The 16014-nt window shown below is 43.6% G+C and overlaps 1 protein-coding gene across 5 annotated transcripts in view; it reads left to right on the top strand.

Moving 5' to 3' along the window:
• The first annotated feature begins 2170 nt into the window (after positions 1 to 2170).
• Positions 2171 to 16014, top strand: part of SHANK2 (SH3 and multiple ankyrin repeat domains 2) — a 353024-nt gene continuing 339180 nt past the window's right edge. For 3 of the 5 annotated variants that reach the window (XM_081833847.1, XM_081833848.1, XM_081833849.1), the window contains exon 1: positions 2173 to 2500. The gene's annotated coding sequence lies outside the window, so the exon portion shown is untranslated. Of the gene's footprint in view, positions 2501 to 16014 lie in introns of all 5 variants that reach the window. The other 2 variants (XM_081833850.1, XM_081833852.1) reach the window with 2 other exon arrangements.

Genomic DNA, 16014 nt, shown 5'->3' on the forward strand with positions numbered 1-16014 from the left:
CTATACTTGCTGGATGGAGACAAGTGCATCATTATGTTAATGAAATTCTGACTGAATCTGTTTTAATTCTTGTTTGTTTTTTTTTAGTAATGTTGACATTTTAAACACTTCCTGGTTTTATTAATATTGATTTTGCTATATACATGTAATTTTATTGTTTTTTTTAAGCCACTTTCACAGCGGAGGCGGGCACATTAGGGCAAATGGGGCACTGCCCCACCAACCCCAGCCTGCCCTCAGCCAGTGTCACCAGCCTGCCTTAACTTCCAACTAATCAGCTTCCTCCTTTTTACTCTCAGTGTTGCCTTTGTAGAACCCAGCAGACAGGGAGATGGGGACAGAACTACCTGTAGAATTAGTAGGCTCTGCCTGTCTTTGACTCTGGCTCCACCTATTACTCCCTGTCTTCCATGCTACTGGTCCCATAGGGCACCAGCAACCCCTGAACTTTGGAATGATTTTGCTCAGAAAGGCAGTACAAATGTACTTAAAATAAATAAATAATAACACACACACATCTCCCCAAAAGGAGAAGAGGGCAGAGATTGGCATAACATTTGCATATAACTCTATTTAAATCACATTAAATAACTATTGTAATTTAAATGAGGGGGAATGCACTTCATCACAGTGGTGAAGGCTGTGATTAGTTGACTCCCTAGGTGCCCACTGCTGATGGGCAACTCAAGGTTCCTGCTCTTTCTTCTTCATATGATGTCTTTAAGCTAGACTTGAACAGACAGTTCCTCAAATAAAGGACTATCGTCTACAAAGTAGGACACATGGTCACCCTAAGTTCTGCATTCAGTTCCCAAGAACTGCTGTCCAATGGCTCTGGAAGCTCAAAAGCTTGACAATTCACCTAGATATCAAAGCTCAGAGCTTGTAGCCCTAAACAGATTGGCAGGGATGACAGGGCAAATTGTCTGAATTTCCCTGCCCCTTCTTAGCTATGGATTTGCCGGATATTACAATTTTTCAATGTTAAGAGTGTCCTATCCCCAGTGAGACGAAGGTAGCGACTGCCTACATGTAGAAAACTATGATAGTTTTCTACATGTAGGAAATTGTTTCCTATGTAGTCTTTTCTAACTGACAGCAGCTCTTCAGGGTTCCAGGAAGAGGTCTTTCTCAGCCTCTAGGTGGACATGGGACATTCTTTAATACTACTGTGGTCCATAGCTTGACACCTAATTTTAAGCCGAAAGCTCAGCCATTTTAGATTTTCCCAAATGCATTCCAGGCACCAGTTCAGGTTTTCCCATATGCATTAAGGCACTTCAAAAGCACAAACAAACACCTGAGTGTTTTTTAAAAAAATGTTTAGGGGTACTCTCATTTTCCTACTCATATTGAAATATTGCCCCTCAGTGAGGCCAAACTTAAGATTCACAAAATGTTTAGGGGTATGCGTCCAGCCGCGTCCCCCAAGAAAAAAATGCACTGTGTGTGTGTGATATATATAAAATCTGGCAAGTGTGGATGTTTTACTGAAAGCTGAAGTGACCCTTGAAGAATGGAATGTGCATCTTTTGGTCAAGGCGACCTTCATTTTGCATGCAAATGTAGGAGAAGTGCAAGAAATGCAATGAAAAGTGTGTGTGTGTGTGTGTGTGTGTGTGTGTGTGTGTGTGTGTGTGTGAAAAGAAAAGTCATTTGGGAAGACACCCTTAGCTCCTCCCTATAACCTGCACGCTGAAGAATGGCCTTCTTCGAGGTGCGCGCAAGGACTGTGTCAATGAAAAACAGGAGAGGTCGGTCCCACTCGACCGGCTCTTCCACGCTTTGTTCCGAGGTGACTTGTGGTGGGAGAGGAGAGAGCTGCTGCTTCTTCCTTGCTCACAACGGCACTTTCTGTGGAGATTTCTCCCCCCCCCCGCCCCCCCCCATCCGAGCTGCATATGCGTATGAAATCAAGAGCAAGGTTGGCTCTTCTCTTGTCATCTGCGCCCTCAGGAAACGTTGCCTCTCGCCGAGCCTGGGCTGCAGTGCCCTCCTGCGCGCGCCTTCCTGGATCTGGGCTGGGCCGCTGGAAGTGAGTGAGGCGTGAACAGAGCTCTTCTCCCCTCGGGGGGGCGGGCAGGCAGGGGAAGAAGCCGGGCACCGGTCGCCTCTTGTCACATCGCATCCATTTGCAGCGTGTGCGCGGGAGCGCAGCGCCCAGCTAGCTGGGGAGCTCTCTCTTTCTCTCCCTCTCCTCCTCTCCATTCCCTTCCCCTTTCCCAAGCAAGTTGCCAGGCGCCCTTGCCCTTGCGCACCGGACCTTTCCACACCCCCAGCCCAACTTTCACGTCGCCTTGCTCCAAAACAAACATGACGGATTACAAAAGTGGCGGCGGAGGGAGCAGCAGCAGCAGCAGCCGCGCCGACCCTTTGGAACTGAGGCTGGGCTAGTAGCGGGCGAAGCAGGGAGGCGCGCCGAGGAGAGCGCGAGACCGACGCCGGCTCCGGCTGAAAAGCTCGCCAAGCCCCGCGCCGCCTCACTCCGCCGCGGGCGCAGGTAAGGAGAAGCTTCGCTGCCCCTCTGCGGGATAAGTAAACAAGGGCTGGTTTTTTTGGGGGGGGGGCGGGCGGTTGCGGGTTTGTGCAGCTGGTTGGGGTGTTTTGAGGGAGACGTGAAGCGGCCTCAGCGCTCACAAGGTTAATTTGTTCGCCCGGTTCCCTCTCAACTTTGAAGGAACCATTCTCTCTGCGCGCTTACTTGGGAGCAAGTCCCCCATTGGAGACGGGGAGGCTGGTTGCCCCGGGAATATGTCTAGGGGCCGGAGTTAACCCCTTCCTCCCCTTCTGCGCCCCTTCCAGTCCCTCTCGGCTGTGTGAATGAAGGAACAAAATAAAGGGGGGGGGGAAATAACTTTTAACAACTAGGAAAGAGGCACCTCTGTGTCACCAGGGAGCGTATTTGTAATTAGTTCTTCCTGAGAGATGCATGCCTGGGAGGGTGCAGCAGATCAGATACACTGGGTGCAAGTAAAATGCCATGGATTTCACGGTGCAAGTCACCGCGTTTAGCATTTTAGCCGTCGGGGTTCATTCTCGCCAAGGGGAAGCCCATCCATGCCCTGTGCAAATTGTATGCGGCAAGGTCAGGACTTTACATTGTCGATGGAAGGTGAATTCAAGTCTTTCTGCCTTCTTCCTGAACGCACATTCTCCTCACAGCCTGGTCTTCTTTGGGTGTTGCCTCTGATATGCAGGTCTTTGTCCTCTCTTGCAGAGAAGAATTCAGGGGCAAAGCAGGATTGTGTTTGGGGTCCCCACAAAAGAGACTGACCCAGCCTTTGTATGCCTGAACTATGTGTGCAAAACAAAACAAATTCCTTCCAGTAGCACCTTAAAGACCAACTAAGTCAGTTCTTGGTATGAGCTTTCGTGTGCATGCACACTTCTTCAGATACACTGTATTATTCTTCAGATACACTTCTTCAGATACACTTCTTCAGATACACTTCAGTGTATCTGAAGAAGTGTGCATGCACACGAAAGCTCATACCAAGAACTGACTTAGTTGGTCTTTAAGGTGCTACTGGAAGGAATTTGTTTTGTTTTGACTATGGCAGACCAACACGGCTACCTATCTGTAACTGGAACTATGTGTGCAAAGAATAAGATCTATCAATCCATGGACACAAGTTTCCTCCTCTGTTAGGAAAGGCTGAGAAATAAAAAGGAAAGGTGGGTGGGGGAAAATAAATTCCCGCTTGTCTTTTAAGTCGCCCTTTATCAATTGCTTATGCTTTGGTAACAAAGAATTCAGTGTACTCTGAAATAAGACCCATGGCAAGTAGCTCAGGTAGAAGAACAAATGGGGAGTATTCCGTTGAGTACGCTGGAAAACCTTGACAACAGGCAGCTCCTCTTGGAGAGTTCTGGTACTTGTTTTTAGCTGCACTGTGTATAGTTTATGTTGGATAAGGAAAGAACTGATTTACTCCTCCCATCAATGATGGGGAATTTCTGCCTTTTATGCTGCTGCTGTTCTTTTTGAACCTTTAATAGAAAGTCAACAGGTGCAAGTGCCTTGCCAGGAAAAAGTATAGCAATTCTTGCTCCCCAAATTGTCATTATAACAATCTACAATTGTGGCATTGTAAAGTAGAGTCTACCTCTACTTTAAGAGGTAGACTCTTAATTTCACATTTAGGACTCAGGCCTTCACTAAGAGAAATGGAGATAATTAATATGCTCTATTGTGGGAGGCAGTGGAAGACAGGAGTGCTTGGCGTGCTCTGGTCCATGGGGTCACGAAGAGTTGGACAAGACTAAACGACTAAACAACAACAATATGCTCTATCCATGCATAGTACTGCTAATGCAGGTTCTGTTGTCTCATCATATCAAGTGCTCGAGGAAAAGTTTGGTGCTTGTGAAAAAATTTGGGGTTTCCACAGTCTTGACACAGTAAGGCAGTTTTGGAGCAAGGAGTTTGGTACTTGAAGCTGAAACTGTGTTTATGGGGGCTTCCCCTCCATTCTTCAACTTTGCCTAGTATAAACAGGGCAAGAGAAAGTTGTAATTCCACACAGCCCTTCAAATGCTGCTTCCGCTTCGCTGCCTAGCCAGAGGCAATACTGTGAGCAGTAAAACTTCCTGATATTTTCAGGTCACAGTACTCCCATTAATTGCATGCATTAATGCTGCTATCATTCTTTTTAACCAGTAGCTAAGTCCCTGTTTTAAAGAGCTGAATTGAGATTTAGGCTGTGAAGTATGCTTCCGTGGCTGCAACATCACTGTACTCAGCTTTCATAGCACCAGTTTTCTATGGAGAGCTTGCTCATAACTGAACCAAAACTGGACTGTTTGCTGCATGACAGTTTCTAAGAAAACAGATTATATGGTCACCTCTTAGACCATACAAAATGAATATGTATTAATCAGTTTGCCTGATAGGAAAGGAATCCACTGAGTTCAAATCCTGATGCATTTCCTCCCGAAGGCTTCCCCAGAGGATATTGCAGGCTAGTCACCTCTAGTTTCATACTCAGTTCAGCTCTCTGAAGTCTATCCATATATGCATTTGCAATGGACTTTAAACTGAGGGTCTGGCTCTAGTACGCATGCAGCAAAGTAGAGTGATAAAATGGGTGGTGCTAATTCAGACTGCGGGTGGGAGATGCCATTTCTGAATGCATAAATTCCTTCCAGGTATATGTCTAGCACTGTGAACTGGGCTGCTATAACATTTTTCTCAGGTGTTCTAGCTTTTTACTTGGTAAGACCTTTTTTCCACACAAGGAAGCATTCAAAGTATGGGGTCTCCTAATGGCAGCTTGAAGTGCTGCACTCCATTCCTTGTTTCTACCACTTAATTCTTCTGCAAGTGTAGACATGCCTGAGGAAGGAGTTAAAGTGATGGGGTCACACACACACACACACACACACACACACACACACACACAGCAGTAGTAAATTAACTTTCTTTGTGCATCTTCCCTTCCCAAGGTACCACTGTGCTTCTCTCAGGAGGGTGTACCGAACACTTCTTAACCCTGTGCCTAACCCTTTTTGGCTCGAGGGGCACATTTCCTGTTGACTAACCCTCTGTCTGAAGGCTGAATGCTAGCATTCTGTGTGGCCATATTCAAAGTGGGTGTGGCCAAAGTGTATGAGGGGGTAGCTCTTTTCAAAGTCACAGAGAAGGACACACACACACACAGACACACACACACACACACACACACACAGAGAGCTGATAGACACACTCTCATACATAACAAGCAGCAGACTCACTTTTTCCACACACTCTGCCTCTCACTATTCACAGACTACCTATATTGTCTCTTTACCCTGCCCATCAGATCAATCTGATGACATTTGCTTTGACTTCAATGGGAGATGCTACTGGAACCACCAAGTGTTAAATCTTATCACCTGCCTTCCCTTCTCCTCCCCCCTCCTATGCCCGGGACCCTTATAAGGAGGAAATACTACTTAAATATTTAATACTTGGGAGGCTGGATCTGGCCCATGGGCCACCAGTTAGCCATATCTATCTATCATCTATCTATCATCCATCTATCTATCTATCTATCTATCTATCTATCTATCTATCTATCTATCTATCATCTATCACCTATCATCTATCTAATCTATCTATCTATCTATCTATCTATCTATCTATCTATCTATCTATCATCTATCTATCATCTATCTATCATCTATCTATCTATCTATCTATCTATCTATCTATCATTTATTTATTTATTTATTTATTTTACTGCCTTATACCCAGAGGTCTAAGGGTAGTTCATAGAACAAAATCAAAATATAAAACTACAAAATATATAATCAAAATAAAAACAACAACCCCACCCCACCTTGCTTACAGGGAAAGAAAAGGGCACGCTGCCTCATTGTATGATTTAGTGTCTTTTTGGGGGTGGGGCATAAACCCATGGACTGAGAAAGGATGGTGCTGGACCATGAAGCCTTAATGCTTACACTGATTTGGATGAAGTCATATGGGAGTACTGGAAATGGATAAGAGCTGGGATAATCTTGGTGTGGACCTAGTTCAGGTGAAAAACCTCAGAAGGGTTTTATTGTTGTTTTTTTATGGGCGCCTCCAAAGTGGATATTCCTTTGAATCACACTGTTCCTTAACTTTTTCTGTCATTGTTTGTCCTGTATCCAGTCCAGCCTTTCTGTGTCCTATTTGACCTTGTTCGGCTAGACTGGTTTATTACGAGAGAGAGAGAAAGAGAGAGAGATCGAGAGATAAAAAAGCAACTAGGTCTATTACAACATTTTCTTTCATGCTTACTTTCCAAAGAAACAAACAAAAAAGTAATGCGTTGGTTAATGTGTAATTTAACACAGGGCAGATGACTATATGATGAAAGAGTGATAGTTAATGCCAACGGTCCATTTACACATTTCCCTCCTATGTTCCGCTTTTTGTCTGACTTTACTCCCGATTCCACCTTAGTGGGTCATGTCAATCAGAAGTGGGTGGATCTTCATAACCAGAGGGACAAGAGACTTTCCCAGTGGAGAATCATCGCTGCAGGCAGAATCCAAGGCTTAATTTAGCACTTTAAGGAGTAGTACCAGAAATCATCTCTGGAACATAACAACGTCATTACAAAGAATTGAGTGCATCTGAGCATGTGATTTCTTTTCCACAACTGAGTAACCACAGTCAGGCCAACATGCAATCTTGAATTGAAGGTAAGGTTTTTTAGAGGATAGAGTGTGGCCTCCTTGGATGTTGCAGACTTGTCTCTGTAGAAAGGAAGCACTAGAAAGGTGGCTTGCTGAGTTCCCATGGCTATCAGATACTGATATCTAGCCGGTCCTATTGTTTTTAGCTGCCATTGTTGTGTGTTTTACTGGTTTTTAGTTATTCTGTTATGTGATGGTTTATTTTATGTTCTATTCCCTGCCACGGTATTTATGTACAAAGGTGGGATATAAATCTTTTAAATAAACGAGAAAATAAATTTGTGATTTATCTATTTATTATTAGAAAATAGGCATTGAAGGGAGATGGCTACAATGGCAAGCCTCAAACTGCTTTCTAGGCCTTAGAGGTTGTTGCATTTTCCCCAAGGGGACGGCCACCATACACCAACTAGACACCACATCAGATGGCTCATGACTGGTTTCCCTTCTGTTGCTGAGGGAAAGGGTGGCTGGTGAAGACAAGAGACTTCTTCTCAGCTGCACTACATAGCTTTTCTGACTGTGTATAAAAGAAATAATAATAATAGTACAGTGGTACCTCGGGTTACATATGCTTCAGGTTACATACACTTCAGGTTACAGACTCCGCTAATGCAGAAATAGTATCTTGGGTTAAGAACCTTGCTTCAGGATGAGAACAGAAATCGTGCTCCGGCGGCGCGGCGGCAGCAGGAGGCCCCATTAGCTAAAGTGGTGCTTCAGGTTAAGAACAATTTCAGGTTAAGAGTGGACCTCCGGAACGAATTAAGTACTTAACCCAAGGTACCACTGTAATAATAATAATATTTATACCTCATCCATCTCAGGGTGGCTTACAGCACATATAAAAATTGTAGCAAAGGTCGTCTCCTTCTCCTTCCTCTGTGCACCCTCCAAATCTCTTCTAGGTTTTGAGGAGGGCTAAGGACACACACAGGTGAGGAGAGTGGAGAAATCCTTGTGTTGATGGGACATGGTAGTTGAAAACTGCCCAATAATTTGCTGTCCATGGCATTCTGATGTCAGCATGGTGCTTGTTATTACTCCCTCAAAGGCCCCCACCTCTCTTTATTAGCTGCTTATCCTTACTAAAAATGTGCACAGATGTGGGTAACAGAACTTACCTGTGTGCCTTTGGGTGTACCTGCCATCTCATTTAAATCGGAACCTCCACTGCTATGGACTGTTAGTAAATCAATGCAGCAGCTCCCTGGGTTACAAATCCCAGGTGTTCTAACAGCACCCATGTAGTGCCTGAGTTCCTCCTCTAAATGGTACACTGGATATGTGCATTCTGCAGTCACGTTATTGCTGCCTGTCTGTGTCATGTTTCCATTGGTTTTTAAGACAAAGTCCTTGTCATGTCACAAGTCCCCCAAGTTCATATTAAAGTGGGTTTGGTCCTTTCCCACATAACGCCCCCTTTAAAAAGTACTTTTAAAACCATTCTTTTTTTCTTTCTAGTTCTCTAGTTCTAAATGCATTTATTTCCTCTTTCAACCTTCCTGTTCCATTTCCAAAGGCAAAATTTCACACTATCTTATCTCCTTTGGACGGCTTCCTTACTGGGCATTTACTATGAAACAATCATGCTTTGTTCACACATTTTTAATAGGGCACCTGCATGATTCACGATCAAGACATGCCCTTCCCACATCTTACCTTTTCAGCTTCTCGTTTCTTTTTTTGAAGTCAGAAAATCCAACATTTTAATATGCAATAACATCCGTAAGATTTCCTCAACTGTAGATGGCACAGCTTTTCTAGCCTAGATAGACCAGTAATGGGCTATATAGATGGCAATCTCTAGCCACTTCCTTTTCTGTGGTCTCTTTCTCTTTCCCCTTTCTAGGAAGCAGTTCCAGCACTTTAACCCTCCCCTTTCCAAACATCATTGCTCTTATATCAGTTCCCCTTGCCTGTAAGTTTCAGCAGGAAGGGAACAACCTTGTTCTGGAGTGCAGTGAGATTTCCGGTGCTCCCCCAAACTTTGGAAGTTGTGGAAATGGGCTGATCACTTGGCTATAGAATGTTACTTGTATCCTAAGAGTTGGAAAGCAAAGTTCCTTTTTCCATTTCGAGTTTAGCAGAATAGCAATGATCATATACTGCTAAATTGTCCACATCTGGCAGCACCTTTGGTGACTCTGTTGAGAAGACTTGCACTTTCCCCTCAGCCTTTTCCCTTTTACATATCAATTGGTTTTGGTGCGCTGTGTGATTGGCAGGGGAGAGAGGAGGCTGGACTGCAGGATAACACGGGCTCGGGCTCATTGTTCTACAGTTTCAGCTGAAAGTCAGAGCACTCCCCTGAAAGTTTGCCTTCTATAAATACATTTCCTCTTCCTTGTGCCAGCTCTCCTAAGAACCGATATTTTGAGACATGCCACAGGTAAGGGTTCTGTATACCAAATGGGTGGTTTGGGAGAGGGAAGCTGGAAAGTAACAAGATGAGTTATAGACATGCTCCTTCCTTCAACAAGTGAAATTCATTTTAAAAAGGAGAAATGCATTACACAAGCAGCTGCTGCACATTGCGTTCTTATGCTCCTGGCTTCAGTTTCACTGAAAGTTTTTGTTTACTTTGTTTTACAAGGTGGAGGGGCCTCACACAGAATAGTACTTTTGTATACCTAGTGCCCTTTCAGAGATTGGAAGTCCTTTTGAAATGTCTGATCAAACCCCTGATTTTGTTCAAGAAGAACAAAACTACTGCGTGATTAGTGTTTAATCTTTCAGTAGGAGAATAGGGCAAGGTTCTGCGATCTGCGATCTTTTCTTTTCTGGTTTTCGTATGTGCTCCCCCACCCACATGGATGCAGTGTTAAAAGTTGCTAAAGATGGCTATTGTTTCTCTTTGCTAACTTGTTTTTCACTTCTTCAAAATGGAAAGGCACATGTAACAAAGTACTTTTTATTAATGCAAATTTTAGCTTTACTAAGCCGGTTTTGTTGATGCATGGCAAAGCTGCTGATTTTTTGTTTAGGAAAGTTTGATACATTGACTTTTCCAAGAATTAAAATGCTTCCACATTAACATTATTTAAAAGGAAAACTGAGAGCCGGTTACCACAGTTGCCTTTGCATGTGCCAAATATGGGCTGAGTTCATCTGCATTATTGCCAAGTGTGCATTGTTGGTTCTCCAATTACCTCAGCATTTGATCAAATTACTGGTCTCTCCATGATGAAATGAGTGAACCTTAGCCAGTACCTAATTTATAAATGGAGAGAACTATGGCTGAAGCCTTCCATCTCTTTCCTAGGTATTTTGTGTGCTTCCATACTGAGTGTATGGGGGTATTCAGCAATAACAGAATAATTAAGGAAAGACTCTCCTCACATGCTCAAAAAGGCAGTTCCCTCTTATTTACTGCTTCACATATTAAGTTATTGAAAGGAGATTGTGGAGCTGTCTGGGTACACATAAGATGATCAGGCTAAAGGTTCATCTCATCCACTGTCATGTTCTTACAGTGGCCAGCCAACCAAATGCCTATGGCTGCAATAGTGGTCCCCAGTTGTGAGTCAGGGAGTTGACCATGGTCTGCTCTGATCACTTTGCCACACTCCCAACTGCAATATCAATCCACTCAATCTATCCCTTGGGACACTGGGTGAATTATATGTTTCTGATGACATTCCAGTTTGTGTTTGTAATTGAATTGCATTTGTGCTTCCCTGTTGTGCAAGCCAGGCAAGAAAAAGATAGCATGGACACCCTCATGGTGGCAGTTGATAATGTGACTTTTCTCTTGAAGCAACTGCTGTTTCTAAGAGTCTGACTTTTGATAGAATCGTTTTCTGTGCTTTCTCTTGAAACTTTCTGAATCATTCAGCACCTGTCCTTTGAAACCATGTATTCCAGCTGTATCATGATTCATTCTGATAATCAGCTTTGAAGGGACTTGAGTTTACACTGAATGCTTTACTCTGGAATTTTTAGGTTTAGCACACTTGACTTTATTACCCCAGTGGTCTTCTAACAGCTCTTTAATGTTTCACAAACCATAAAAAGATCATGCTAACTAATTCTGAATGTGGAACTTTCAGAAAAGAATTAGAGAGCCTGCTTCAAGATGTAACAAAGTTGCATAATTGGATTGTTTTCCCTCTGTGTAATAAGCACTAGAAAAGGCTACCCTGCATTGAATAATTTATGTTTCTTTTACAGTGGTACCTCATGTTAAGAACTTAATTTGTTCGGGAGGTATGTTCTTAACTGAAACTGTTCTTAACCTGAGGTACCACTTTAGCTAATGGGGCCTCCTGCTGCTACTGCGACAGTGCCGTGCGATTTCTGTTCTCATCCTGAAGCAAAGTTCTTAACCTGAGGTACTATTTCTGGGTTAGCGGAATCGTCTGTAACCTGAAGTGTCTGTTACCCGAGGTACCACTGTATTTCTTTTAAGTGGGAATCTTTGGTAGCATTTTCAGATTCATATTTCACTCTTTTTTAAAGTCTTTTTGCTCTTCACATCTCTTAGTGGCTTATGTAATTAATCGTGCAAAAAATTAAAAGTACAATTGGTCTACAACACTTCAAATGTCAATAGGCAGTATAATTTCAGCGATAACCTGCTCCATACTACCAAAAAAAGCTTCACCATCCTCCTAAACAATTAATTGGCAATATAGTATTCTCCGCAAGGGGCATGTCTATGGCAAGCACCAGGAGTAGTGCTAAGTAAGCCTATCAGGGCAAAGATTTCCACCTGTGCAACAGAACTCCCAGCTCTCTTCCATCTGCATGTCCCCTAAATATGTTATGGGGTTTTCCCCAGTCCTCCAGAGCAGATTTGGGGAGGGCATAGAGGGAGGAACTGAGGTTGGGGGGGGGAGAGTCCTGTTGTGCAAATGGAAATCCTTGCATGGGGTCCCCTCTTCATCAGAAAAGGTCTTTCCAGGGTCTGGGTTAGCAGAGTAACATCACCAGCAAGAAGGCTATACCAGTCAGACTTCTGATAGTAGCAGCACCTTTTTTATGTATCTTGGGTGATTGTAGAAGGCAGTTATAATATGGAAGTTGCAATGAACTTTACATAAAGCTTTGACAGATGACCAGTTTTTGCAATATATTAATGCACAGAGTTTTAATGAGCTGGTTATATGATTTTTGCTTTGGGTTTGAGCGCATCCAGATTCAGCCCCTACTGTGGCTTGAACATGTCTGAAGGAGACCTCCATGTGCCTTTTTATTGGATAACCCAGTGGTCCTGGATGTGCTTTGTAGCCCTTGATAGCCTTAGCCTCCATGAATTTGTCTAGTCTGCTTCTGAAGCCACCACTACATCTTGTGCTAGTGATTTTCATAGTTTTAGCTGTGTGCTGTGTTGTATACACAGGGTATTTGACACAGTAAATGGCAGCAAACCAGGGTTAGCCACCGAATGCTCAGTGCTGCAGGATTGGTTGCAGCTGATATGTACCTCTGTGATACATATATTTTCAAACATGCTTTGCAATGTTAGGTATACACTACTTTTTGGGATACCTTGAATACTCTATTAATTTGAAGATAAAGTAAGTGGTGCTGCTATGTACTTAAGTCAATTTATTTCCTATATGTGGAAGTTTCCAAGATTACAGAAGTTCATAGCTTGGGCCTTTTCTTTGAAAAACTGACGCGTTGTCACACCCATAAGTTTGGTTAATGGCAGGTTTTATGTATAAAATATGTTTTATGCTCATTTGTGCATTTGTGAGAAAATAAAATAGAAAGTGCTTTTGAAATCTACCTTTTGTTACAAAAGGTATTAGAAGCATTTTTTAAAATAATGAAGAGCTATAATTACTTTTCAAAGGCTTTTTAATTTCATGCCTTAGGAATGTATAACCTCTGGCAATGTTATTATATTAATACATAAAGATCGATGTGAATAATAATATATAATAAAAACATGCTTTAATTATATCCAAAGAATGGCACAACTAGTTCTGTGTACCTAAAGGTTATGCAAACAATAAACCCTCCCAGGCTGCATAGCAAACAACTTTTGAAATTGAAACAAGTTTCAAACATAGTTTGTGATATGACATGGCCTTCTGCCTTTTAATAAAAAAAGGATAAATTCCCACTGGACATGTCAAAAAAGCCTCTGGGTACACCTATAGTAGGTCTGGATTCCAGCCATTGAATTGTTTACTTATATCATATTTAATTTTTAACCAGTGTAGGAGAGTTACAGAAGTAACAGGTAAAAGCAAAAATGTATCACAGACCAATGTGGACATTCAGGCTGATATTTAGATTAGAATGAGTGCTGCAAATGCCAAAAATAGGGAGTGTACATGGTACACTGAAATAGGAGTATAGATGGGACACTGAAGCCTCCTTCAGAAATACATGTAGAACAGATTCCAACTATATTTTTAGGACACAAGTGCAAAGATGTGTGCTGTTTGATAACAGAATAGACATGGTGGTGAGGAAGAAGGGTTGTCTTAAATGCACAAGATAGTGAGTAGCACCAGTATTCCAACTTATGAAAAATAATACTGGGGTGAATAACTTGATTCTTGGACATTACTCATTAGACATCTTCACTAAAAATAGGTTTAGCTTGGTGTCATGTGGATATCTCAGTTAGTAGAGCATGAGACTCTTAATCTCAGTGTTGTGGGTTTGAGTCCCACACTGGGCAAAAGGTTCCTGCATTGCAGGGGGTTGGACTAAGTGACCCTTGTGATCTCTTCCAACTCTACAGTTCTATGTAGATGTTAACAGATTGGCTGAGCATCTCACACTGATGATTAATAGGCATGGCCGAAATGAACACACGTTGTATGAGCAGAGTCAGGTCTGCCTGTCTATTGAAAATCACATCAAAGGTAGCCATCAGTTGAAATAATGGTTTCTGATGACATTGCTTCCACAGATAATTTCAAAATCAAATTGCAAAAAAGGGGGAGGGAAATGGAATAATAAATCACAATACTTTTCTTAGCAGGACCACTTTCAAGAGATAATTAAGACTGGGGATGGATGGAAAGAATCTAAGTGGGTAAACAAGGAAATGACTGGCCATTTATTTATTTTTAAAAATAGAAACGAAAAGCTGGACTGAACTAAATACTAGTGCTAGTTCCTTCCCCAATGGATAGACCCTAGAACAGTGGTGGTGAGCCTATGGCACGAGTGTCAAAAGGAAGTACTCAGAGCCCTCTCTGTGGGCGCCGTCGCCCCAGCACAGAGCCAGCAGAAGGCGAGGGCGGCGTGTCGAGTCCTCAGCTCAACTTGGGCAGCTGGAGCGCCATGTGCGTGGTGGGTCGGCGCAGGAAACTGCATGGTCGGAGCGGGATGTAATGCCCATCAGGGCGCCAACTCACTCCAAAATGGGGGTTGCAGCTATTCTTTGGCCCAAGTTCATTGTGCCCAATTGCACGGAGCCTTCCGGAGCATATTGTGGCAATTAGTATTTTGCATGAGTGGATTGTGACAATGATTATGGTAGGCCCTCAGTTTCTGATGTTGTACGAGCAGGACAGTAAAGAGCTGAAATCCCCAAACTGGTCCGTCTGCTGCAGCACCTTTAGGGCTCCTTTTGCTCAGCCACTCTGCACGGGATGCCCAGACCGAGAAGGCGCCCTTGTGGCCAGAGAGGTGCAAAGGGAAGGGCCAGGTGGGGCATTGGTGCCCCCAAGCAAGCACACATGTTGTTTTCAGAGGCTGGGCGTGGATCCTGGTACTTGTGTCACAGTAGAAGCGCCTCAGATGGGCATCAGGGGTGTGTGCAAAATGGAGCCACAACCCCCAGGGCACATGTTTTCCCTTGGGGAGCCTCCACTGTAGGTGGGGAGGGGGCACCACTCTGCATGTTCTCAGAGGCGTGCTGCCATATTGGTGGGCCATTGAGAGTTCCGAGTGGCCGCCTTCATTCTCCTCCTGCTGTTGCAAGGTTGAGGCTTCACATTAATTGTTCAAAAGCATGCCAAATGCAAACTTTTACCTTTCATTAAAAAGTTGTTTGTATCATTGAAAGCTCTGTTACTGTGTTTTTCTTTTAAGACAAAATATGTTAATGTATGAGTTGTTTTTTCTAAACTAAAGCCTCAGTGTTTAGGTTAAATTGCTGTGTTGGCACTTCATGATAAATACGTATTTTTTGCACCATAACACTCACTTTTTTCCTCCTAGAAAGTAAGGGGAAATGTCTGTGCGTGTTATGGAGGGAATGCCTACGGGTTGCAGGGGGATCTGCTGCAGTCCTGAGCAGAGGATCCATGGTTCCCCTTCCTTCCCTCCTCCGTGGCTCGCTTTGAAACAGCAAAGCGGGGAAGAGCCGCTGAGTGGGGAGGAGAGAGGGACAGAGAGCCTGCTTCTTTAAAGGAGCAAAGCGGGAGAGGAGAGGAGCCTCTTACACAAGTGTAAGTGGCTCCTGTCCGGTTGGTTCCTTTAAAGCAAGCAGGCTCTCTGTCCCTCTCTCCTCCCCACTCAGCTAGCTAAATAGCAGCAAAGTTTTTCAGCTCGCTAAGCCGGGGATGAGCGGGGAGGAGGGAGAAAAGCAGAGCCTGCTTGCTTTAAAGGAGCAAAGCGGGAGAGGAGAGGAGCCTTCTCCCCTTATACCCCTCTTCTTCATTATTAGCAGCATCCTTCTCCACCCACCCCACGCATGCTCCTTGTCCCTTGAGTGCTTTTCTTTCCCTCCCCACTTAAAACGTGGTTACAAAGGATCCTCAGGATTTTTGCATTGGGCTACTCCAAACTCACTGTTTTCCTCCTCTAAAAACTACGTGCGTGTTATGGTCGGGTGCGTGTTATAGAGCGAAAAATACGGTAAGTGCGTTCTGGGTTGCAGTTTGGGCTGCATCACTGCCCTAGAACATCACATAGAGGAGGAGATGGGAG

The sequence above is a fragment of the Podarcis erhardii genome, assembly GCF_964252035.2.
Source record: "Podarcis erhardii genome assembly, chromosome: 1".
NCBI classification, from domain to species: Eukaryota; Metazoa; Chordata; class Lepidosauria; order Squamata; family Lacertidae; genus Podarcis; species Podarcis erhardii.